The sequence below is a fragment of the Macaca fascicularis genome, chromosome 16, assembly GCF_037993035.2.
Source record: "Macaca fascicularis isolate 582-1 chromosome 16, T2T-MFA8v1.1".
Lineage (NCBI taxonomy): Eukaryota > Metazoa > Chordata > Mammalia > Primates > Cercopithecidae > Macaca > Macaca fascicularis.
This window is the reverse complement of record NC_088390.1, coordinates 13114941-13139198: the sequence shown is the minus strand read 5'-3', so window position 1 is coordinate 13139198 and position 24258 is coordinate 13114941. Positions and strand designations below refer to the sequence as shown.

Genomic DNA, 24258 nt, shown 5'->3' with positions numbered 1-24258 from the left:
GGGCAAAGATTGACCAGCTCCAGCTATGGAAGTCCACTGAGCCATCTTGGATTCAAGCCCACTGACGTGGTTTGGATCTCCATCCCCGCCCAGCCAAATCTCATGTGGAATTGTAGTCCCCAGTGATGGAGGTGGGGCCTGGTGGGAGGTAATTGGATCATGGGGTTGGCTTCTCATCAATGGTTTAGCACCATCCCCCTTGGTGCTATTTTCATGATAGTGAATGAGTTCTCATGAGATTTGGTTGTTTAAAAGTGTGTAGCAGCTGGGCGAGGTAGCTCACGCCTATAATTCTAGTATTTTGGGAGACCAAGGTGGGCAGATCACCTGAGGTCAGGAGTTCGAGACCAGCCTGGCTAACGTAGTGAAACCCCATTTCTACTAAAAATACAAAAAATTAGCCGGGCATGGTGGCACACGCTTGTAATCCCAGCTACTCAGGAGGCTAAGGCAGGAGAATCACTTGAATCCAGAAGGCGGAGGTTGCAGTGAGCCGAGATCGTTCCATTGCACTCCAGCTTGGGCAACAAGAGCGAAACTCTGTCTAAAAAATAAACAAACGAACAAAAAAGTGTGTGGCACCTCCCCCTAGTCTTCCTCCTGCTCCTGCCCTTGTGAGATGCCCGGCTTCCCCTTTGATTGGAAGCTTCCTGAGGCCTCCCCAGAAGCAGAAGCTGCTATGCTTTCTGTACAGCCTGCAGAACTGCGAGCCAATTAAGCCTATTCCCTTTATAAATCACCCAGTGTCAGTTATTTCTTAATAGCAGTACAAGAATGGACGAAGACACCCACCTACAACTTCCAACTCTTCTCGAGGCCTCCATGTCCGGCTTTTCCTGGGTTCTATGCTAGCATACATTTTCAATGAGCCCCCATTACTTGAGGTAACTGAAGTTCTCATAAAACAAACACATGCCCAACGATTCCTTTGCATGGTCCTTGTTCCTAGAATGCAAGCATGGTTGAAAAGAGCTGGCTTTAGGCCGGGTGTGGTAGCTCACGCCCGTAATCCCAGCACTTTGGGAGGCCGAGATGGGTGGATCAACTGAAGTGAGGAGTTCAAGACCAGCCTGGCCAACACGGTGAAACCCCGTCTCTACTAAAAATACAAAAATTAGTCAAGCGTAGCAGTATGCGCCTGTGATCACAGCTACTTGGGAGGCTGAGGTGGGAGAATCGGTTGAACCCGGGAGGCAGAGGCTGCAGTGAGCCAAGATTGCACCACTGCACTCCAGTCTGGGCAACAGAACGAGACTCCATCTCAAAAACAAAAAGAGCTGACTTGGATGAGAAAGCGCCTTGACACCTGTCCTTGTGACTCTCCTAGGCTTGATTGGTGGAGGTCCCCTAAGGGATCAACCAATCCACTAACACTTCCAGACTCCTTGATTCTTTCATGGAAAGCCCCGACAATTCTCAGATACAAGAAAACAGAGCGGCAATTTAACATGATGGAAACACGGTAGATCTTTGGGACATGGTTTTAAGCCAGTGTTAGCATTAAATATGGAAGTGATTTAATTAAAATAACAATAAAACATCTAAATACTTATTTTTCAAAAGACCAGGCAGTAATTGTAACTTTTTTGGTATACGTACACTTCTATGAGTTTCAGCATGCGTAAAGATGTGTGTGAATAATGCTATAATAGTAATAAAGAATAATTAAATCACCTTAAAAACTGCCTCCTGCCATCCGTCTATAGTCAGGTATCCTGTCACATCACATTGCCAACCACTGATCCATTTAATGTCCCAAATGTTTTGTCTTTTTTTTTAATGTCATATAAGTGCAATTCTGTAATATGTTACTTTTGAGTCTGGCTTCTTGTACTTGGTGTAAGGCCTTTTAAACCTATCCATGTTGTTGTGCATATCAACAATTTATTCCTTTTTTTTTTTTTTTTTTTTTTTGAGATGGAGTCTTGTTCTGTCATCCAGGCTGGAGTATAGCAGCACAATCTTGGCTCACTGAGACCTCTGCCTCCTGGGTTCAAGCAATTCTCTTGCCTCAGCTTCCCAAGTAGCTGCGACTACAGGCGCCTGCCATCAAACCTGGCTAATTTTTGTATTTTTAGTACAGACAGGGTTTCACCATGTTGGCCAGGTTGGTCTTGAACTCCTGACCTCAGGTGATCTGCCCTCCTCGACCTCCCAAAGTGCTGGGATTATAAGCTTGAGCCACCACTCCTGGCCAATGTATTCCTTTCCATTGGTGAGTAGTATTCTGTTATACAGACACACCATACTTCGTTAATCTACTCACTTTACTAGAACATCTTTCCGGGTTACCGCGGCTGCCTGGGTGACAATGTTTTCTGCCATCTCACCTCACTCATCAGCTCAAGGAAGGGGAGAACTAAAGCAAGAAATCTAATGGTGTTTGATTCTCAGGGCCAAGCTCCCTCTAACCCTAGAGTGTGCGTCTCATGGAAGGCATCACTGTTTCCATGGTGAGAGGTAATATTCTGTATATGCAATAGCAATTTATCCTTTTTTCTTCTGGATTTTATTTTTCTTCCTGTGTACGTAAATCCCATGATGCTTCCCCTGTTTCTAAATTACTCTGCACCTTTTGGATCACATAATCTAAAAAAGGACAATATTGATCCAAATAGTAGCAGCACATGACAGCTAATTCAGTCACAGTAATAGTAACTGACTTTTCGGGGTACCATTTTCATTCTCCTCTTTTCCAAGCTTCTGTCCTATGTTTAGCATCATATATGACAAACCACATCAGCACGGTGGAATCCAAACCACACACCACTCCAGGGCAAATTAATAACAGCCTAAAGTAAAATAATAGCAGGGTTGAGCAAATAGTTAGGTTTAAAATAAATTTCAGTCATTCCAATTGAGAGAGTCAGTAAACCACCATGTGAAATCAAACCCAGGAGTCCATGAGGAATCAGAGCAAATGATTTTGAGATCATTTTCTCAGAAATGCAGACAAGCCTTCCAGGTCAATCATCATCCATCTCAGTCTATAATGTAGGTAGCATCTGTTGAATATGAAATTTCCTTCCAGTCACCAAAGAGCACAGTTAACCTTTCAGGGCTGATGCCAACAGCATCTTGCACTGTTTTGTAACAACCTCTGTTTGAGATTTCCATTATTTTCCAGACAGCCCAACCCTTATTAGACGAGCCACATTCAAGGGCTGCGGCGTGCTCTTATCTCATCGTGACCGAAGCTGTGAATTTCTCTGGGCAGGATATTTACTCTTCCAAATGAGTTGTTAGAAGGCTTGACTGAGAGGGGAACCAAATCAACTTGTAATGAACTGCTATGTAATTACAAAACAAAACAAAAACAGTTATAAACGTTAAGCACACCCATCTATTGACAAGGAGTGAGCAAAATTACTCTTCCAGACCCAGGCCAGCTCCTCGGCATTTTTTATTAGGATTAAACATTCTGGAACACCAGAAAATCAGTGTTTGAATTGCAAGGGATTCTGCTACTGGAGGTGTGAGTCTGCATTTTAGATCTCCTTTCCCCAGGAATAACTATTTGTTTTTATTACTGTTATGACTTGGCAACAGAGTATAGTAGTATTCCATTCCAAAGCGATTATTGAGGAGCAGTGGTTAAGAATTAGCTTCTGGCCGGGCACGGTGGCTCACGCCTGTAATCCCAGCACTTTGGGAGGCCGAGGTGGGCGGATCATGAGGTCAGGGGATCGAGACCATCCTGGCTAACACGGTGAAACCCTGTCTCTACTAAAAAAAAAATACAAAAAATTAGTTGGGCGTGGTGGCGGGCGCCTGTAGTCCCAGCTACCTGGGAGGCTGAGGCAGGAGAATGGCGTGAACCCGGGAGGTGGAGCTTGCAGTGAGCCAAGATCACGCCACTGCCCTCCAGCCTAGGTGACAGAGCGAGACTCTATCTCAAAAAAAAAAAATTAGCTTCTGGAGCCAAACTCTGTTTCAATTTTGGCTCTACCACTGACCATGTAAACTCAGATGAATTATTTAATCTCTCTGGGCCTCAGTTTCCTCAGCTCTAAAATAGGAATAATACTATGTGCCTCATCGAATTTTTGTGAGGATCAGCTGGGTGCAGTGACTCACACCTGTAATCCCAGCACTTTGGGAGGCCGAGGTGGGCAGATCACGAGGTCAGGAGATCGAGACCATCCTAGCCAACATGGTGAAACACCATCTCTACTAAAAACACAAAAATTTGCTGGGCATGGTGGCACGTGCCTGTAGTCCCAGCTACTCGAGAGGCTGAGGCAGGAGAATCGCTTGAACCCGGGAGGCAGAGGTTGCAGTGAGCCAAGAGCGCACAACTGCACTCCAGCCTGGCAACAGAGCTAGGCTCTATTAAAAAAAAAAAAAAAAAAAGAATTGTTGTAAGTATTAAGTGAATTATGACATATGAATCACTTAACTCAGTACCAGGCACATCAAAAGCATTCAGTAAATGTTAGCAGCATCCACCCAGCACATTCTTTCCTGGTTTTATTATCTTGCAATCAGGGCCATCCAGATCTCAAGGGATGACAAAGAACCATCTTCCTCTTAAAGAAAGTGTTTCCGGCAAGGTGGCTCATGCCTGTAATCCCAGTACTTTGGGAGGCCAAGGTGGGAGTGGACAGATTACCTGAGGTCAGGAGCTCGAGACCAGCCTGGCCAACATAGTGAAACCCCATCTCTACTAAAAATACAAAAATTAGCTGGGCGTGGTGTCACGTGCCTGTAATCCCAGCTACTGGGGAGGCTGAGGCAGGAGAACCACTTGATCCCTAGAGGTGGAGATTGTAGTGAGCCAAGATGGTGCCACTGCACTCCAGCCTGGGTGACAGAGCAAAAAAAAAGAAAGAAAGAAAAAGAAAGTGCTCCATTAATTTTTCCCTCTATCCTGTGGATACCCCAGAGTCCAGAATAAGGACCACTGACGCAGACAGAGAACATCACAAGTGGGCCACAGTCTACCAGATCTGGTGACTCTCCATCTCTTTCAGGTGTGGACACCCAAGGATGGCTTCAAAACCCTGCTCTGTCTGGCTTCTGGTCCCAGCCCACTGCAGAAACATTCTTCATCACACTGGCCAGATATCAGGGTGCCGCCAACTCCATTTACCCTGACCTCTTGCACACTCTATTTTTTAATTAACCTTGGATCAGCAAAGCAATATCTGTTCTCCAAATACAGTCATATTTTATGCAAGCAGTGACAAGCTAATTAAGTTAATTATTATAACACCTATCTGTATAATGAAACTAAGGTTGGATGATTCCAGCTGCTTCTCCTTAAAGTGCATCCCAATGATGATTAAAAAATAATTAATATTTCACCAAAGACAGGAACAAGAAGTTAATTAAAAGAAGAAGGTGCAGTCTTAATGAAACATATCCCATTGTGTTCACCACAGCACACTACAGCCAAATCCCTTCTCAGAATATAGATGAACACCAATGAACATCGGGTCTTTCTTGAGAGCATTTAGAAAACATTAACGTCTCCCATTTGCCACACGCAGCAAACGTTCTAGAAATCTCTTTTTGCTTTTAAACAAGAGAAAGAAAATTTATTTATTTATGCAAAGTCAGTTGGCTGAAATAAGTTCCAAAGTTGGACCCGCAATTTTTCCTTTTTTCAGGGGACTACATGATTAAAACTATCGCTTCTCTGACAGGAACGCAGACACTCAAACAGGTCCCAACCACAGTGGAAGGCTCTAACTATTCCCTATTTTATCAAGCTAATTGTCCTGTTTTGCCTTAGTCTGTTTGGGCTGTTGTAACAAAAATACCATACACTGGGTAACTTATAAATGATAATCATTTATTTCTCACAGTTCTGGAGGCTGGGAAGTCCAAGATCAAGACACGGACAGATTTGGTGGTTGGTGACTGCCCACTTCTTATAGATGGCCGTCTTCTTGCTTGTCTTCACATGGTGGAAGGGAAGAATGAGCTCCTTCAATCCTCTTCTACAAGGACATTAATTTTTTTCATGACGGGCTCCATCCTCATGACCTCATTTCCTCCTAAAAGCCCCACCTCCAAATACCATCATCTTGGGCATTAAGGTTTAACATGTGAATTTCAGGAGGACATATACATTCACTCTACAGCATGTCTTCATAAAAGAAAGAGTAAATAAGATGTCATAGCTAAGAAAATTTAGAATTTTACTTGGATTCAGCCCATTCAAATTACATCTATTGAATTCCAGGCACTGGTTTCCTCATCGAGAGACAAAATGCTTTTTCTGGCTGGCTAGGATTCCCGAGGCCATGTCTGCAGTCAACAAGATGGTTTGTTTGCTTGGCACGTAGGATGAGAACAGAAGTGGGATAAATTTCTCACTCAGTGGAGAATGCCAGGGCCGCAGCCACACTTTGCGCCAGCCAAATGGTTCTGCTGCTTAGGAAAATGAGACTGAAGTCATTTGCAGAGAAGAGATTAGGGATTAGCAAGGCTCTATTTTGGCCAAAATTTGAACTTTCCCTCTCAAAGCTGGAAAATCTGGGTTCTTCTTCCTCCTAATACTCAGCAATTCTCTTCCTCCTAATACTCAGCAATTCTGTGTCCTCAGGCAGGATGCTTTTCTTTTTCGCGATTCTGTCTTGTTTTTCAGAAAATGAGGTGGTTGGACCTAAACTCTAACTATAGTTCCTTTCAATGTTACCATTCTACAGATATATCACCTGGAAGAGTTTTTTTCTTTTTTTTATTTTTATTTTTATTTTTTAAACAGGGTCTGGCTCTGTCACCCAGGCTGGAGCACAGTGGTACCATCACAGCTCACTCCAGCCTCAACCTCCTGGGCTCTAGCGATCCTCTCACTTTAGCCTCCTGAGTAATTGGGACTACAGGTGCGCACCCTCATGCCTGAAAAACATTTTTATTTTGTGTAGAGACAGAGTCTTACTATATTGCCCAGGCGGGCCTTGAACTGCTGGACTCAAGTGATCTTCTCCCCTCAGTCTCCCCAAGTGCTGAGATTACAGATGTGAGCCACCTTGCCCAGCATTTTTGGAAGGATAAAATGAGATTGGACAGGTATTATGAAGCCTATTTTACCGATGGAAAAACTACTACCCATAAATCTTCCTGAAATTTGTTCAAGTTAGTCTTTTCTAAACCTCACGTTTCTGACTAAATTCTAGATATTCTGATTCTTCATTAACTGCTCAATCGTTGATGCTTAAAACAATGCATCCAGAAACAGTTTCAAGTTCTTTTCCTCTAAGGAAGCCCCTCCCTAGATGTGGTCACGGGTCTGAAAGAAGCTGACACGGTGGGTAAACTAGCATGATTGCAGTGTTTCAGCTGAGAAAAAAGGGTGGTTCTTATTCTTGTTTTTGGATTTGTTCTTGCTTTTTTTTCTACCGTGGGATGCTCCCTAACTAACAAGCAGGGGAGGGACTCTATGAAGGGCCACATCAAAGGGCCACATTAAAAAGCAACTTAATATAGTCCATCCAGATGGGACTTCGCTACAGTAACAAATCTTACCGCGCTTATCATTAACACCTCATTTGGAGCAGGCTTTCCTGGTCTTCCTCTCAAGAAGCAATTACACACACATGTGCCCTGCCTTGAAACTGTATCCTAGCTTTGGGTTACCGGGGCACAAGCAAAACCTGGTGGAAAGGGGTTTCTTTCTCATTTATTTGGAATGGGGGATTTGAGTGCTGGTGTCACATGAAAGGTGAAGACATTTTGGAAGGGGCTTTGGTGCCTGAAGAGGAATGGGTGAGAAGGAGAGGGAAGGAGGCTGTTCCGTGGGGGAAACCCAGAACTTAGGCATCCAAATTGGATTCTACAAATCCAGGCAGAGAAATGACTTTATCTTGAGGGTTGGGATGAGAAATAGCATCGTGTCCTTATAAAGAGTTCTCAGTTCCTGGTTTCCGAGGGTCTCAGGGCACTTTTCTGTAGATAATTACTGTTTGAAAAGGACTGTGAAGTTGTTTCCAGCCTCAGAGGAACAGGTCTGCATCTCCGGCAAGCACTGAGAAATCACATGCTTGTGTTCTACAGAAGGAAGTTTGGCAGAAAAGAATCTCAGGTTGGGCCGGGCATGGTGGTTCACACCTGTAATCCCAGCATTTTGGGAGGCTGAGGTGGGTGGATCCCCTGAGGTCAGGAGTTCGAAACCAGCCTGGCTAACATGGTGAAACCCCATCTCTACTAAAAGTACAAAAATTAGCTGGGTGTGGTGGCAGGTGCCTGTAATCCCAGCTACTCGGGAGGCTGAGGCAAGAGAATCCTTGAACCCAGGAGATTGCAGTGAGCTGAGACTGCGCCACTGTACTCCATCCTGGACAACAAGAGTGAAACTCCAGCTCAAAACCAAAAAAAAAGAATCTCAGGTTGGAAATCAAGACTGGTGGGCACCTCCTCCTTACCTCCCTATGCTGCAACTCCCAGTGGTCCATTCATGCTCAACACAAATAAAACAGTTATTATCATTATTTCCATTTTACAGTTGAAGAAACCAAGTTCCAGAAAGTGTAGCAGCTTATATCTAAAGTGACATTGATTTCAAGCAGCACAATCATGATTTAAATTCAAGCATCTCTGCTGGAGTCCTAACCTGTAGACCTTCCTTTCCCCTGTGCCCCCACTGACCCCCTACCCTGACTCCCCAGAAGCCTGCATCTTCTGGTGCAGGAATTCAAGACCTTTAAGTACCCTGGATACAACAGGACTGAGTAGATTTGGCCCTATCCTGTATAGGAGGTCAAGATAACTCATCTATCAGAAATGAAATTAAGGGAACTTGAGAATGCTTCTTGTTTCTCTAACAAAATGATGGCTTTCAGCCAGTCTCAATGGCTCATGCCTATAATCCCAGCACTTCGGGAAGCCAAGGCAGGAGGATTGCTTGAGGCCAGGAGTTCGAGGTCAGCCTGGGCAACACAGCAAGACCCCACCCCAACGACACCAAAAAAAAGTTAGCTGGGCATGGTGGCATACACCTGCAGTCCCAGCTACTTGGGAGGCTGAGGAAGGAGGATTGCTTGAGCCCAGGAGTTCAAGGCTGCAGTGAGCCACGACCGCACCACTGTACTCCAACCTGGGTGACGAAACGAGACCCTGTCTCTAGAGGAAAAAAAAGAAAATGATGCCTTCCTTTCAGAAAGACATCCATGCCCTCTCTATCCTCACAAGCTGCTCTGTGTACATTTCTCCCCTCATTTACAATTGAGACATTTTCTTCACATGATGTATGGAAGAGTTCAGATGGTTATAGTCAATATGGGAAGTAGGCACTGAACAGGGCAGCCTGCTGGGTAAGAGTGTGGGCTCTGGAGTCAGATCCTCTGGGTTTACATCCCAGCTTCCTCATGCAAGGCATTGGATTTTGAGCAAGTTACTTCACCCGTTTGAGCCTCAGTGTCCTCCTCTGTAAAAGCCAGATAATAACAGTGCTGACCTCAAGGGGTTATTCTGAGAATTCAATAACATAAACCACATGAAGGTTTAGCATGCCATGTGGCATAAAGAGCTCAATAAATGTCTGTTGTTACTCTTGTTACATTTCCACAGCAGCACCTAGTTTAGTGTCTTGCTCCCACGTGAATAAGGCAGAAGTCCTGCCCTCAGGTAGCTTACAGTCTAGTGACCAAGATAACATATATCACAGAACCACACATTAGCAGCAAGCTGGGTATGGAAGAGTGGTTCTCAAACTTGAGCATGCAGCAGAATCCCCAGGGGACTTGTTAAAACACTGATTTCTGGGCCCCAATCACAAAGTTTTTGTTTCTATACGTCTGGAGTAGGGTCTGAGTGTATGTATGTATATATATATACACACACACACACACACATATATACATATGTGTGAATATATATATATTTGAGATAGAGTCTTACTCTGTCGCCCAGGCTGGAGTGCAGTGCCGCGATCTCGGCTCACTGCAAGCTCTGCCTCCCAGGTTCACACCATTCTCCTGCCTCAGCCTCCTGAGTAGCTGGGACTACAGGCGCCCACCACCATGCCCGGCTAATTTTTTATATTTTTAATAGAGACGGGGTTTTCACCATGTTAGCCAGGATGGTCTCGATCTCCTGACCTCGTGATCCGCCCACCTCGACCTCCCAAAGTGTTGGGATTACAGGCGTGAGCCACCACACCAGGCCGAGAACTTATATTTTTAACAAGTTCCCAGGTGATGCTGCTGATCCAAGGACCACACTTTGAGAATCATTAGTACAGAGACAAGAACAGGCTTCAGGAACACATAGTCCTGAGTTCAAATGCTGCTCCTGCCCCATCATAGCTGCCTGACCTTGAGCAGGCTGATGGAGCTGAGCTCCCATTTCTTCTTGTGCAAGCGTGGTGGGAAGATGAACAAAGAGAATGCATCTAAGCCAGCAGAGAGCATATGAGAAAGCAGGACCTCACATAACATAACTGGAGAAGTTGTACCAGGAGATAGAAGGAGACATTGATCCCAGCTGGGCAGAGGGCTTCAGGGAGGAAGGTGAATTTCAGTAGAGTTCTAAGCAGCTGAGAATCACAAAGATAATAACATAAATACCTTGAAGTCCTTCAGTAACAAACCCAGGGGCATTGAATAAGAAGACGATTAGAAGCATATTTAACTCAATTTTGATTGACTTTGGCCCTTCTCGACCTTGAAATATGAGGGATGGCAAATAGCCAAAACGCACTCCATTCTTTCCAACCATTATCCACATAAAAGACTTCCACATACTGTGGCTTCACGTGACATCAGGATGGGATTTAAATTCCATGCAGCAAAGCACCAGGAACAGTTGTGCTACACCAAAGCTTTGCTTTTCTTTTTTCGTAATTAAAAAATGAGTTACTCCTACTACCCAAGCTGGTTTACCACTGGCGCTGCGATCCATTCATTTCACTCACTCATTGTTACAATTCAACACTTCACTCACTTGCCGTTTGAAAATGTTGATGTAAAATGTGGCAGACATTTCCTGAACACACCAAAAATTTGACAACCAGCTCCCGGGAGAGCCATTTCAAATCGCTCAACGTATTTGCCCACAACAGAGTCCAGGGCCCTGCATTCATCCCGAGTCTCAGTGGTTACAAGTTTCTCCTTCACGGACATTTGCCTGGGTCCTGAAGCCACAGAATATGGAGCAATCTGATGTCTGGCACCTCCTGCAAAGCGAAGATGCAGGCCTGGAAGAGCAGAGCAGGAGAGGAGGGCGTCGGTTTCAGACCTGCCAGTGAAGGAATCCGGGCTTGGGTCGCATAAATTCTGAGTTTCAAGAGGGAGCCAAGTTAGTATAGCTAGAGGGGAGGTCCCTGGATCGAGGGAGCCGTAAGTCTCTTGCCCAGAGCTGAGACTGCAGAAGCCGAGAAGGGAGGATGACAGGAGAGGAGCCCAGGGATAAATGGAAGCAATAAGCAATCTGCATTTCTTCCAGCCCAACAGCCCATTTGGCAGGTCACTGTATCTAGAAATGGTTAGCCTGATTTTGTCCCCCTTCAGGAGCCCTGCAGGGTTTCTCAAGTGATATTTCACAAAGTGCTCCCGAATAACAGGCACTTGGAGCCCCTCTTGTTTCAAAAATCAATATTGTCTCTGTTTCCTTGAGACCACAAACCAGATGTCCACAGGCAGCTATCTGCAACCTCCTCTGAGGTTCCAAACTCTTCTCCACGTTCTCTCTTCCACAGTTTTTCCGTCTCCAATGTATCTTCTCCAGTCCCTACTGAAAGTGAGCACACAGATATGTCCTGCCTGTGCGCTTCTCCTCCCCTCTTAGATTTAAACCACAAACCCACTACCTACAACAGGCAGGGCTGAGCAAAAGCATGAGTTGTAGAAGCGGCGGCTCTCAACTTACAACACGCATATGAATCATGTAGGGCTGTCATGAAAACATAGGCTCTGTATTCAGTGGGTCTGGGCTGGAGCCTGAGCTTCTGCATTCAGACACGTTCCCAGGTGACACTGCTGCTGCTGATCTGTGGACCACACTTTGAATAGCACAGCTGTAGCTCATAAGAAATTCATAGAAACCAGATCAGAAGTGCCCTGTTATTCTGAGATATCCATTGCGACATGAAGAAAAAAAAAAATCAAATGTCTGGATTTCATGTTAGTGCTGGTTTAATGCAAATGGATTTTAGTAGTAGCTGTCGTTTTCATGTTGCTTGGGGGTTATGGATGTTACTTTGTTGCATTTCCAGATTATGCTGATAGCAGAGGGGAATTATGTGAAAGGACACCCAGTGTGGTAGGGTGGAAACTTGCACAGAAGTGTGAATATGCAGCTGTTCCCATCACTATCTGTGTGCACTACACATGCCACTGAACCATTTGAAAAATAGAAATCATAACTGCCCTGCCTAATCTGACATGGCTGCTTTGAAGGCTGAACTAGACTACATATGAGAAATTTCAACACACTTTCACATGATAAAGCATTGATAACTTCTCATTGGGCTCAGTGGAGTGCAGTATTAGCAAATACGGGATGCAAAATCATCTTATAGAGAAAGAACTGCAAACATTTTCACTGGTCACATGTGGCACTGTTTGTCCCACATTGCATTTTAATATACTATCCCATTTTATTTTCCTTCTGGTCTAACAGCAGAAAGACAAGTCCTTGCATTATAATAACAGCCTCCGTGTAAAATATGAAGTGATCAAAGGTCCTGGCTCATTTTCTTTGTTTTGTTTTTTTTTTCTGTGATGGAGTCTCACTCTGCTGCCCAGGCTGGAGTGCAGTGGTGCAATCTCGGCTCACTGCAACCTCCGTCTCCCAGGTACAAGCGATTCTCCTCCCTCAGCCTCCCAAGTAGCTGGGATTACAGGCGCCCGCCACCATGCCCAGCTAATTTTTGTATTTTTAGTAGAGACAGGATTTCACCATCTTGGCCAGGCTGGTCTTGAACTCCTGACCTCGTGATCCACCCACCTCAGCTTCCCAAGGTGCTGGGATTACAGGCATGAGCCGCTGTGCCCAGCGGCTCATTTTATTAATATGGTAATAATGAGATTTATACAAATCTGCTTATTCAAGCTTGGCCATCTTTCCAGCTGACACATCTCTAGAGACTGGCCCTTCTGGGGAAAAAAAAAAAAAGAAAAAAGATTCACTTTAGCCTCATGTGAATTCTTTTCTCATAAGAGCCCTTAAGGAAATAACTACCCAGAGTGCCCCAGCCCGCACATCCAAGTGTTCCTCTTTGTTTGGGGGTGGATGGTACACTCTTGAAAACCTCCAGCAGGACTAGAAAGGAGAACATGAAAGGGTTAACGTTTAGACTGGACCATCTGAAAAGGAAGTCCGCCTTAATAAGACTGAAAGTCCAGTCTGAAATTATGTCTCTATGAATGTAATAATCCCTGGATAAGCGTTTGCCAAAGGAACCAAGCTTCTGTGTCCAATTTGTATCACATTTAGACAAGTGATGCTAAAATCCTGGGCCTGTATATTATACAATTACAGAAATGTGATTTTCATTATGCTATTACGGTGCTAGTGGTTATTACGCAGGCCATACTTGCAGCAGATGTTTCTCCTAGCAGCACAGTTGCCGCTGCTGCTGCCTCCTTCAGTGGCCAAAATGTCATCCTCTCCTCTCCTTTTTTCTCAGTGCCACGTTTACCCTGCTAACATAGAGTTGTATCAGGGCTACCAGGAAGTGCTCCTCAGCCTCCTGGATCGTTTTTTGATTGGGTTTGACTTCTGGGAGAAACTGAACTCCTACAAAGCAGAGCCTGGAAACAGAATTCTCCCTCCCTGTTGTCATTAACCCTTTTCTCGGCAGGCAGCAATTCACACAAATGCAAACCAGATGGGTCAGTCAGAGAGCCTTTGCAAGAGGAAAGTACATTTTTATATGCTCCACATGGAAAATGAATAGGAGGTGTGTTTCCTGCATTCGTCTTCTGTTCTGGGAAATCTGCATTGATCATTATGTGATAGTGAATTGGCTGGAGGCTCGTACCTGGTCGCGGAAGAGGTCTTCACCCGTCTTGGATAAAGCTGACCCCACGGATGATCCTAACAGCCTTTGGAACCCAGATGTCACAGGTCAGACCAGGTCGGCCACAAATCAAAACTGTGGTTGATAATATCAGTCTAATGACTCAGCAACTATTTTTTTGTGTGTAGTCAGTACAGAAGGGTCAACAGGTTTCAGAGAAGGTTCAGCGCCAGAATTTCAGGACAAGGTCAGAAAATATTACCTTCTCAGACTGAAGCTAATAAGAAGGAACGTGAAATTGGAGCAATTAGCCATCAGTAGGGGAAAACTGCCTCTTGGCAATGTGTTACAGATAAGATTGAGATGTTCCCTCAGTCTCCACCCAGAAGCCATGTTGTCTCCGTAGCCATTTAAGAAGCGTGAAATTGGCCGGGCGCGGTGGCTCACACCAGTATTCCTAGCACTTTGGGAGGCCAAGCTGGGTGGATCACCTGAGGTCAGGAGTTCGAGACCAGCCTGAACATGGCAAAATCCTGTCTCTACTAAAAATACAAAAACATAAGCCAGGCGTGGTGGCGGACGCCTGTAATTCCAGCAACTTAGGAGGCTGAGGCAGGAAAATCACTTGAACACAGGAGGCAGAAATTGCAGTAAGCCGAGATCGCCCCATTGCACTCCAGCCTGGGCAACAAAAGCAAAACTCCATCTCAAAAAAAAAAAAAAAAAGAAGAAGAAGAAGAGGAAGAATAGTGAAATTTAAGAAATACAAGGCATCTATTATTACGAAGTTCTCAGAAACGAGGGGTGGAGCTGCCCTTGGCAGACAGGTCCTGAGAGAAGCATCTAGAAAGGGCAATTCTAGTGACCCCACCTTGAAGGAAATAATGCCTAGAACAACCAATGCCCTTTGATAAATTCTGTACTTAGTAAGCAAACTTCCCCTGCTGACCAAGACCAGTTACCCCACCCAAAATGGTTCTCTTGGTGAACTAATACATTAACTTTCCAATAGGTGAGGCTTGAATTTGAGGAACAAATTCACACTAAGTAAGTCTGAATGTCCCTGAGTGATATGATTGGGATGTTGGTCTCCTCCAAATGTCATGTTGAAGTATGACTCTCAGTGATGGAGGTGGAGCCTGGCGGGAGGTGATTGGGTCATAGGGATAGATACCTCATGAATGGCTTGGCACCATCCCTTTGGTGATAAGTGAGTTCTCGCTCAGTTAATTCACACAAGATCTGGTTATTTAAAAGTGTGTGGCCCCTCCCCTCCTTCTCTCTTTTTTCTCCTTCTCCCCCTCTCACTCCTCTCTCTCTTGCTCCATCTTTCACCATGTGACATGTAGGCTCCCCTTTGCCTTCCACCACGATGGGAAGCCTCCTGAGACCTCACCAGAAGCAGATACTGGCATCATACTTTGTGTACAGCCTGCAGAACCATAAGCCAATTAAACCTCTTTTCTTTATAAACTACTCAGTCTCAGGTGTTTCTTTATAGCAGGGTGAGAACGCACCAATACACTGGGTAAATTCATAAAAGTGAATCCCGAACCAGTATGAATCATACCAAAAGTCAGACAACTTCATTCATTCAGTCACACATGTATTTGATGAAATTGTAATACATGACATCTCTGTCTTGGATATTGTGTTAGGCACGGAGATGCTAAGGCAAACTGCAATGTTCCTGCGCTTAAGAAGCTTCCAGTGCGTTACAGAGTGTTTTTTACAGTGTGGCCGATAAAGAGTTATAAAATTAGTCACAAACAGCGTTGTAAAAAATATAAATAAAATAGAACAAAAAAAAAAAAGAATAGGAACTGTTAGTGTTTTCTCACTTTTACCTCAACAGCAACAACTAATTCTTAAAGTCTCCAAACCAATTTGATGTCCAACCACTCAATTCGATTCCGACACTAACGACCTGGAGTCAGCACTGGCCCCACAGGTTAAAGGCTCAGCCCCACGAGACTACCCCCTACTTCAGACGCCAACAACAAATGGGGTCTCCAGGCTACCTGCACTGATAAGACCCTGAAACATAGGATGTGGACCAAGCAGGCTGGACCCAACATGGCACTGGCTTTGACCTAGTTTCTCCTAGGACCTTATTATATGCTCATTAACATACTCAACACACATCCACTAGCGCCATGACAGTTCCTAGAACACCCATATCTGGTGTAAAACTGGGTGGCACCACAGTTCCAAGAAATCTCCTTTTTCCAGGAACTTTCACGAATATTCCACCTCCTGTTAAAGAAAACCATAAAAGTAACAACCCCAAAGTCCCTTGCATGTAACTTTCTTGGGTACGCAATGAGTGTGTCCTTTTTGCTTTGCAATAAATCTCCATTCTTTCACTATTTTCCAACTCGTCCTTGAATTCCTTCTCATAATGGTGTCAAGTCTGGACAGTGGCTGGAGCTGAGGTTCCATCGGCATTTGGTGACCTCCCTCAGCCCACCAGGATCTTGATTATTTGCTAGAATGAGTCACAGAACTCAGGAAAATGCTATACTTACTATTCCAGTTTATTATCAGGGAAGCCAATGAAGAGACAGATGAAGTATAGAAGGTCAGGTCAGGAAGGACCCAGGGCTCAGAAGCCTCTGTCTCTGAGAGCGTCACCCTCCCCGTACATAGATGTGTTCACCAACAAGAGAACTCCCCTAACCCTTGCAGTTCTGTATTTTATAGAGAGGTTTCATTATGTGGGCATAATTGATTAAATCACTGTTCACTGGTGATTGATCTCAATCTCTAGCCCTTCTTTGCTCTCTTGGAGGCTGGGGATTGCAGCTGAAAAGTCCAACTCTTTAATTGTACCACTAGCCCCTATTCTAAAGCTATCTTATACTTCACCCCAAGAGTCACCTTGTTAGCATACAAAAGACATTCCTATTGCTCAGGAAATTCCAAGGGTTTTAGGAGTTCTGTGTCAAGAACCAATAACAAAGAGAAAACATTTTTTATGATAACACCTCAGTTGGACAAGGTAGGAATTAGTGTTATTTTGTGGAAGTTTTGTTCTCAATTGTTCATATATGTGTTTGTGCGTCTTCCTTCCGGTTCCTGATATGAAAGATGTTTCTTACTGTGGGTTGTGGTAAAAACATTTGAAAATCTAGCGGCTAGACATGCCTGCCTCCCAGATTGCCCTGTAAAGTCTGACTTGTTCACTGTTAAAAAATAAATAAATAAATAAAAATAAAAAAAATAACTTTAGACAAATTAAATGGACAGAGTTTAACTGGGCAAAGCACGATTCGCAAATTGGGCAACGCTTCCCTCTCCCAACCAGAATAGGTTCAGAGAGACTCAGCGCTGCTCTGTGGTCGGAGAGGATTTATGGACAGAAAAAGGAAAACGATGTACAGAAAATGGAAGTGAGGTACAGCGGCAGCTAAATCAGTTACAGCTTAGCCTCTGCCGTATTTGAACAGGGTTTGAACAGTTGGCTGCCTGTGATTGGCCAAAATTCCATGATTGGCACAAGAACAGGACACAACCTGTTTATACATCCACTTAGGTTCCAGTTCACTATGTAGGGAGCAACTTGGAGACTGAATGTAAAATATATGCAAGAAGACAACTTTAGGGTAAGCTTAACGTAACAGCACTACGCTGGTGCTTCAGGAGGCCTGGTGGATGACATTTCTCCAATCCTTCAACTCCTCTTTCTGGATCTTCATTCCCCAGCTCCTCCTACAATGTGTAGGATCTAATTCCTATAATAAATCTCATGTTCCATGTGTTTTCTTAAAAGAAGTTTGGAAAACACCTTTCTGGAGGAGACATTATACAGTATTGTAACGATTTGTGTCTGTGTGCAAGGACTTCACAAAAACATGTAAAACATAAAAAGAAAGGCCAGACAAGTGACTTTAACAAGCAGGAAAAGCTTCTTATAAGAGGTAACATTGAACTGAGCCTTGAGGGAGGAGCATACACCCATGAGACAACAGCTCTCAGAACAACAAATCTGCTTTTCTCTCTCCCGCTAAGTATAATCACTTCACTTCCATCCTGAGTCTATTCTGCATTTATCACTTGAAAATTCAGCCAAATATTCATCCAACTAATATGAAGTCAGCCGATTCAGTTGCATGCCTGCATCCGTGTGTTGTTTCTGGTGAAACTGTCCCAGGAAGATGCCCCAAAGCCCAGGCACCCAGAGCCTACCTAAGACAGAGGTTAGACCAGGACAACAGAAAACCTATTCCCCAAATTAGAGACTTTAAAAGGTGAAACTTACTTATTTCTTGTAGGGCTATAAGTGCACTGACCATAAAGAGAGGAGGCCAGATGTCTTATTGGGTTCCCTGGAAACAGATTCTGGAATGAGTTGTATATAGAAAGTTCACTGTGGAAAAGACACCAGTAAGGAAAGAGGGAAGGCAGGAACTGGCAGAGAGGAAAACTGACCCACAATGTAGCTGCAACTGAGGCCTCAGCCAGCACAACAGGGAGTTCTGCATTGGAGTAACTCTTCAGAGATGCCTCCAGTGGAGGTAAGAGGGCTGAACTTTTGTAATCTCGTTGTAGCCAGTTATTGACTTTGGGCTGAACCTGGAGACGGCACGTGACCTGGGGTAAAGCAGTTCCCTCTAGCCATGGACAACTCTCAGTGATGACCATGACTGTGAGCCCTCATACCTATGAACGATATTCCTAAAAGCTAGGAAATGGGTGTGTGAGCCTTGAAAAGGGCATCTGGTACAGCCCGCCAGGATCTAACACAACCTTATATTCTGGTTAACTGGCTTTCCGGTTACTGGCCTGGAACGGGTATGAGCTATAAAGATGTTTGTCAAGGTTTGATTAAGCCTATGTGACTGTGTGACTCCTTTGTTGTAAGTACACAGAATTTAAAACAACATTAAGAGGAGAAACAGTCTGATAGGCAGGGGTAGACCCAGTCTTCTGACAAAAGAGATATTTCCAAGGCCAATCCAGAAAGAGGACAGCAGACCTCTAAAATTACCAGATTCAAAAGACTGTATGAAGAGCCATCTGTCATTTTTGGATGGCCAGAGACGATTTTTTTCTGGTGATAATGTCGTCCCTATTTTGCTTCAGGAGGCCATTTCTTTCTCGCCATCAGTCTATAAGGTTAGGATGGACTGGCCCTTTCCCTTCATTCTGTAGGTGGGCAAGGAAACTGTGTTGGCAAATAAGAAGTCCCCCTACCCATCCTGGCTGACACGGTGAAACCCTGTCTCTACTAAAAAATACAAAAAACTAGCCAGGCGAGGTGGCAGGCGCCTGTAGTCCCAGCTACTGGGGAGGCTGAGGCAGGAGAATTGCGTGAACCCGGGAGGCGGAGCCTGCAGTGAGCTGAGATCCGGCCACTGCACTCCAGCCTGGGCGGCAGAGCGAGACTCCGTCTCAAAAAAAAAAAAAAAAAAAAAAAAAAAAGAAGTCCTCCTACTTCTGGGATTGGTTCAGAGTTGGGCATACGATCCAAACTAACCAAAGCTAATGAGCCTCATCCCCAAGACTTTTATTGGAACCTTTGTGAACAAGGCATTCCCTTTCTGGCAGGGATTCTAAGATAATAGACCATCTGCCTGGAGCTTCCAATATCCATCTGCTCCCTCCTGGGTAGAATCCATCTGAGAATTAGACCAACAAAGAGGAGCGTGGAACTCAGACAAATTCCTGGTGATATCTTTTGAACATCTGTGTTGCTATAAAGGAATATCTGAGGCTGAGTAATTTTAAAACAAAGAGGTTTATTTGGCTCGTGGTTCTGCAAGCTGTACAAGAAGAATGGCACCAGTATTTGCTGCTGGTGAGGGCCTCAGGCTGCTTCCATTTATGCTGAAAGGTGAAGGGGAGCCAGTGTGTGCAGAAATCACATGGTGAGAGAGGAACCGAGAGAAGGGTGAGGTGCCAGTCTCTTTTTATCAACCAGCTCTTGAAGGAACCAGTTGAGCGACAACTCACTCATTACCACCAGATGGCACCAAGCCATTCATGAGGGACCTGCCCCCATGACCCAAACACCTCTTACCAGGCCCCACCTCCAACACTGGAGATCAAATTTCAACATGAGGTTAGGAGGGTCCAACTTCCAAACTATAGCAAGTGCCTAGGTATTGTCATAACTGAAGATTCCCTACCAAGTCTGCCTCTGGCCCTCAAACTTCATTGAGCTAGTAGCTATTCTTTTTCGCTGAAGCCTGTAAGTTGTTCTTTTCATTCTGGAAAGATTTCAAACCAACACCATGTGACACCTGAAAGGGAGTAGATGGTCTTACGAGTTCTCTCCCAACCTCTCCAGTCTCATCCATCCAAGCTTTTCACCCTTCATATGCACAATTGTCCTACTCCTCAGGGTGAAGTGGGGGTGGAGGAAGAGCCTGCAGTTTCATCAAGAAGCCAGTAGTGACCTAGGAAGCGTTTATGAAAAAGTGGAGATTTGAATGTGGCTTTTAAAAATAGTCAGAGTAGGCTGGGCACGATGGCTCATACTTATAATCCTAGCACTTCAGGAGGCCAAGGCAGGTGGATCACCTGGGGTCAGGAGTTAGAGACCAGCCTGGCCAACACAGCGAAACCCTATCTCTACTAAAACTACAAAAACTGGCTGGGTGTGGTGGCACATGCCTGTAATCCCAGCTACTCGGAGGCTGAAGCAGGAGTATTGCTTGAACCTGGGAGGTAGAGGTCGCAGTGAGCTGAGATCATTCTACTGCACTCCAGCCTGGGCAACAGAGCAAAACTTCACCTCAAACCAAACCAAACAAAACAAAAATAATAAAAATAATCAAGGTAGACACAGAGAGGAAATAGAGAGGAAATAAAGTGCGTGAGAACTCTAGGGAAGGAAAAACTTTTCTTCTACCCTTTTAGGTTCTGTGGTTGGACCCGAGAATTAAGTTGATAAAACACAGATTATCAGGGGAAAAGCATACACATTTTATTTGATATTAATATTTTGTGTGTGTATGTGTTTTTTTCTGAGACAGACTCTTGCCTTGTTGCTCAGGATGGAGTGCAGTGGAGTGACCTTGGCTCACTGCAACTTTCACCTCCTGGGTTCAAGCAATTCTTCTCCCTCAACCTCTCAAGTAGCTGGAACTACAGATATACGCCACCATGCCTGGTTAATTTTTTTTGCATTTTTAGTAAAGATGGGGTTTTGCCATGTTGGCCAGGCTGGTCTCGAAATCCTGACCTCAGGTGATCTGCCCACCTTGGCCTTCCAAAGTGCTGTAATTACAGGTGTGAGTCACTACACCCCACCTGATATTAATATCTTTATGTGTACATAGAGACCTTCATATACAAAAAAAAAAAAAAAAATGAGGATCCAAAGAAATCATTAGGCATGAGAGTTTATATACCATTTTAACAATAAACTGTGGAGAACTATCAAGGCAAAGGAAAAAGGGTTTGGGCTAGGAGCAGTAAACGGGGAAAGTGACTAGGAAATATATGGGGGTAACTAATAAAAAGCAAGGGTTATTTTAGTATATTTCTTTGTACAGATTCATCTTGCCATCAGCTCTTCATCTCCGGTGATGAGAATGTTCTCCTCTTCTTAGTACATTAAGGGCATTCTTCATGGGAAATTTATGTCCTGTTTTTAGGTAAGAAGGTCAGCACCTGCTGTTTGTCAACTGCCTTTGACTCAAGATGATCAATAGGCCTAAGTGGTACATTTGGGTCTGTTCTGATTCTTTTCACAAGCAATGAGGAAACTGTCTGGTCCCAAGTGTACGGCTAAGGAAACATGGAGAGAGGCAGTCTGATATGTGCAGTGACTCACAGGAGGAAGGCCAGCATTAGCCTCCTTCAGCTGAATCCCTGCTCCAACATATTTGCTACATGACTTGGGAAAGCTCCTTAGGCTTCTGGTGTTTCAGTTTTCTCAGTGATAAAACAGGAATAAAAATGACATTTACTTCATATAATTGCTGTGAGGATTAAGTGAGTTAAGGGTATATAAAGTGCTCAGAAAAGTGTCTAGCACATATGAGATGAAGCACATATTAGCTGGTCCTATTTTTATTTGAACAGGAAGAAAACCTCCTTGTGTTGTGAAGTTGAAGCAGAAAAGCAGATGTGGCTGAGAAGATAAACATGGCCCCCTGATGGGAAGTCTGATCTGGAAAGGTTGGCTGTCAGCTTGGATGTTTTTCCTGGGCTATGTAATTGTGGTGGGCTCAACAATCCCTTCCCTTTCTTCTACAGGTGTCCACATCCTAATCCCCAGAACCTATGAGTACATGGCAAAAGGAATTCTGCAGATGTGGTTGACTTAAGGATCTTGCTATGAGAAGATAATCCTGGATTATCCAAGTGGGCCCACTCTAATCATAGGGGTCCTTAGAAGAGGGAGGCAGGAGAGTTCAAAGTCAGAGAGGGAGAGGTGATGGAAGCAAACTGAAGGGATGCAGGGCCATGAGTCAGGGAATGCTGGCAGCATCTACAAGGTGGAAAAGTCAAGGAAACAGATTCTCTCTTAAAGTTTTTGGAAGGAAGGTAGCCCTGCCAACCCACTTTAGTCTTTTGACATCCAGAACTGTAAGTGAATATGTTTGTGTTGAGCTAACTGTTGTGGCAGTTTTCCCTGGCAGCAATGGGGCACTAATACAGTGAGCATGCAGAAAAGTTAGGTTTAAGTCAAAAGTGGCAAGGTCACCTGGGACCAGAAGGGGATGACAGGGGACTGCCTGGGAAGGGACACAGAGAATCATCCCAGGGGGAGGAAACCTTCTATCTCCTAATGGTGGTAGTGCTTACTCAGGCATATGCCTCTGACAGAACTCATCCATTGCACTTAAAGTGGATGCATTCGTGTGTGGGAATGATACCTCAATAAACTTGAAAGCAAGTGTTTAAAAAAAACAAACAAACAATTTTCAATTTCTAAATTCTCTAATCCTCCCTATTAAAGAGAAAGGCAAGAATGTTAGATTTCCATTTTTATTAAGGAATCAGATCCAATGCCCTCACTTTATGGATCTGCAAATGTTACCAAAATGCCAGGGTTTCTGTCTAGGTCCCATTGCTCACTGCACAGAAAGCCAATTACTGAGACAACAAGTATTGCCAACGGGAGAAGACTTTAATCACCTGCAACAGCCAAGGAGAATGGGAGATCAGCCTCAAATCTGTCTCTCCAACAAACTAAAATTGGAGGGAAACTAAAATGGCAGGGAAGATGGGAAAACAGGAACTAGGGAGGAATAAGGAAGCAATCAGAATGGATGAGGGGCCTGGCATCTCATTATCTGGATGCAGTGATTTGACGAGTTTTAGTCCCTTGCTTGATGGTTGGTTTCTTGAGGAGGAACTAAAATGAGACAAATGGAAATTTCACATTTCAACAACAGGAGGGTCAATTTCTCTGTTTATTCAAAAAAAAGGCAAAAATATTAGTTCTATAAGGAAATTGGGCCTGTTTCAGAAACAGGGTCTCAGAGAGATGAACAGACTTGTCCCAAATCATATCTAGGTTCTGCCCTAACAGAGACAAGAGCTGAAGGATCTGACTCCCATCCAAGGCTCTTTCCCCACATGACTCTGCCTCTCTCCTTCACCTAATGCTGGGACACCCAGAAAAGTACAGGAAGGTGAACCTGCAATGTCCTGCAGTGGCATCCTCCCCGCTATTCTGTGAAACCAGAATCTTCCCAGTCCACATGTTCTCTCCCAAAGTGCTGAGGCATCCCCCTTTCTATTTCCAAAAAGAACAGGGATCAAAGCAGCCCTTCCCTATCTCCCTGATGTGTTTTGGCTGTGTGCCCACCCAAATCTCATCTTGAATTGTACTTCCATAATTCCCAAGTGTTGTGGGAGCAACCCAGTGGGAGATCATTTGAAGCACGGGGACGGATTCCCCCATGCTGTTATTGTGGTAGTGGATAAGTCTCACGAGATCTGATTATTTTATCAGGGGTTTCCACCTTTGCATCTCCTCATTTTCTCCTGCCGCCACCATGTAAGACGTGCCTTTTGCCTCCCACCATGATTCTGAGGCCTCCCCAATCATGTGGAACTGTAATTCCAATTAAATCTCTTTTTCTTCCCAGTCTCAGGTATGTCTGTCTTTATCAGCAGGGTGAAAACGGACTAATACACTCCCCACTGCCAAGCACTCTCAGCATGCAGCACCCAGTGGAGGGCAGAACAGTTACAAAGATTAAAGTGATTTCCCCTCATGAAATTCCATTTTCCCTAAGTTAGGGAGGCACCTTGCTTATCCCATCCCTGAGTACTTTACCCTTTACCCACTGACTCAGCTCCTGGCTGCAAAGGGATCCCACCAGACACTTCATTAGGTACATCTGGCCACCACTAAAGTACTGGAGAGTCCTAACCTCTTGGAG

General features: G+C 44.5%; 1 long non-coding RNA gene across 6 annotated transcripts in view; it reads right to left on the bottom strand.

Annotated features, from left to right (window-relative positions):
- LOC102129505 (uncharacterized) overlaps positions 1-24258 on the bottom strand; it is a 324484-nt gene that overhangs the window by 284138 nt on the left and 16088 nt on the right. Inside the window, exon 3 of one of the 6 annotated variants that reach the window (XR_012425298.1) lies at positions 7320-7998. The exons of the other annotated variants lie outside the window; for them this stretch is intronic. This is a non-coding gene — a long non-coding RNA (uncharacterized lncRNA). Of the gene's footprint in view, positions 1-7319; positions 7999-24258 lie in introns of those variants that run through there. 6 annotated transcript variants of the gene reach the window in all.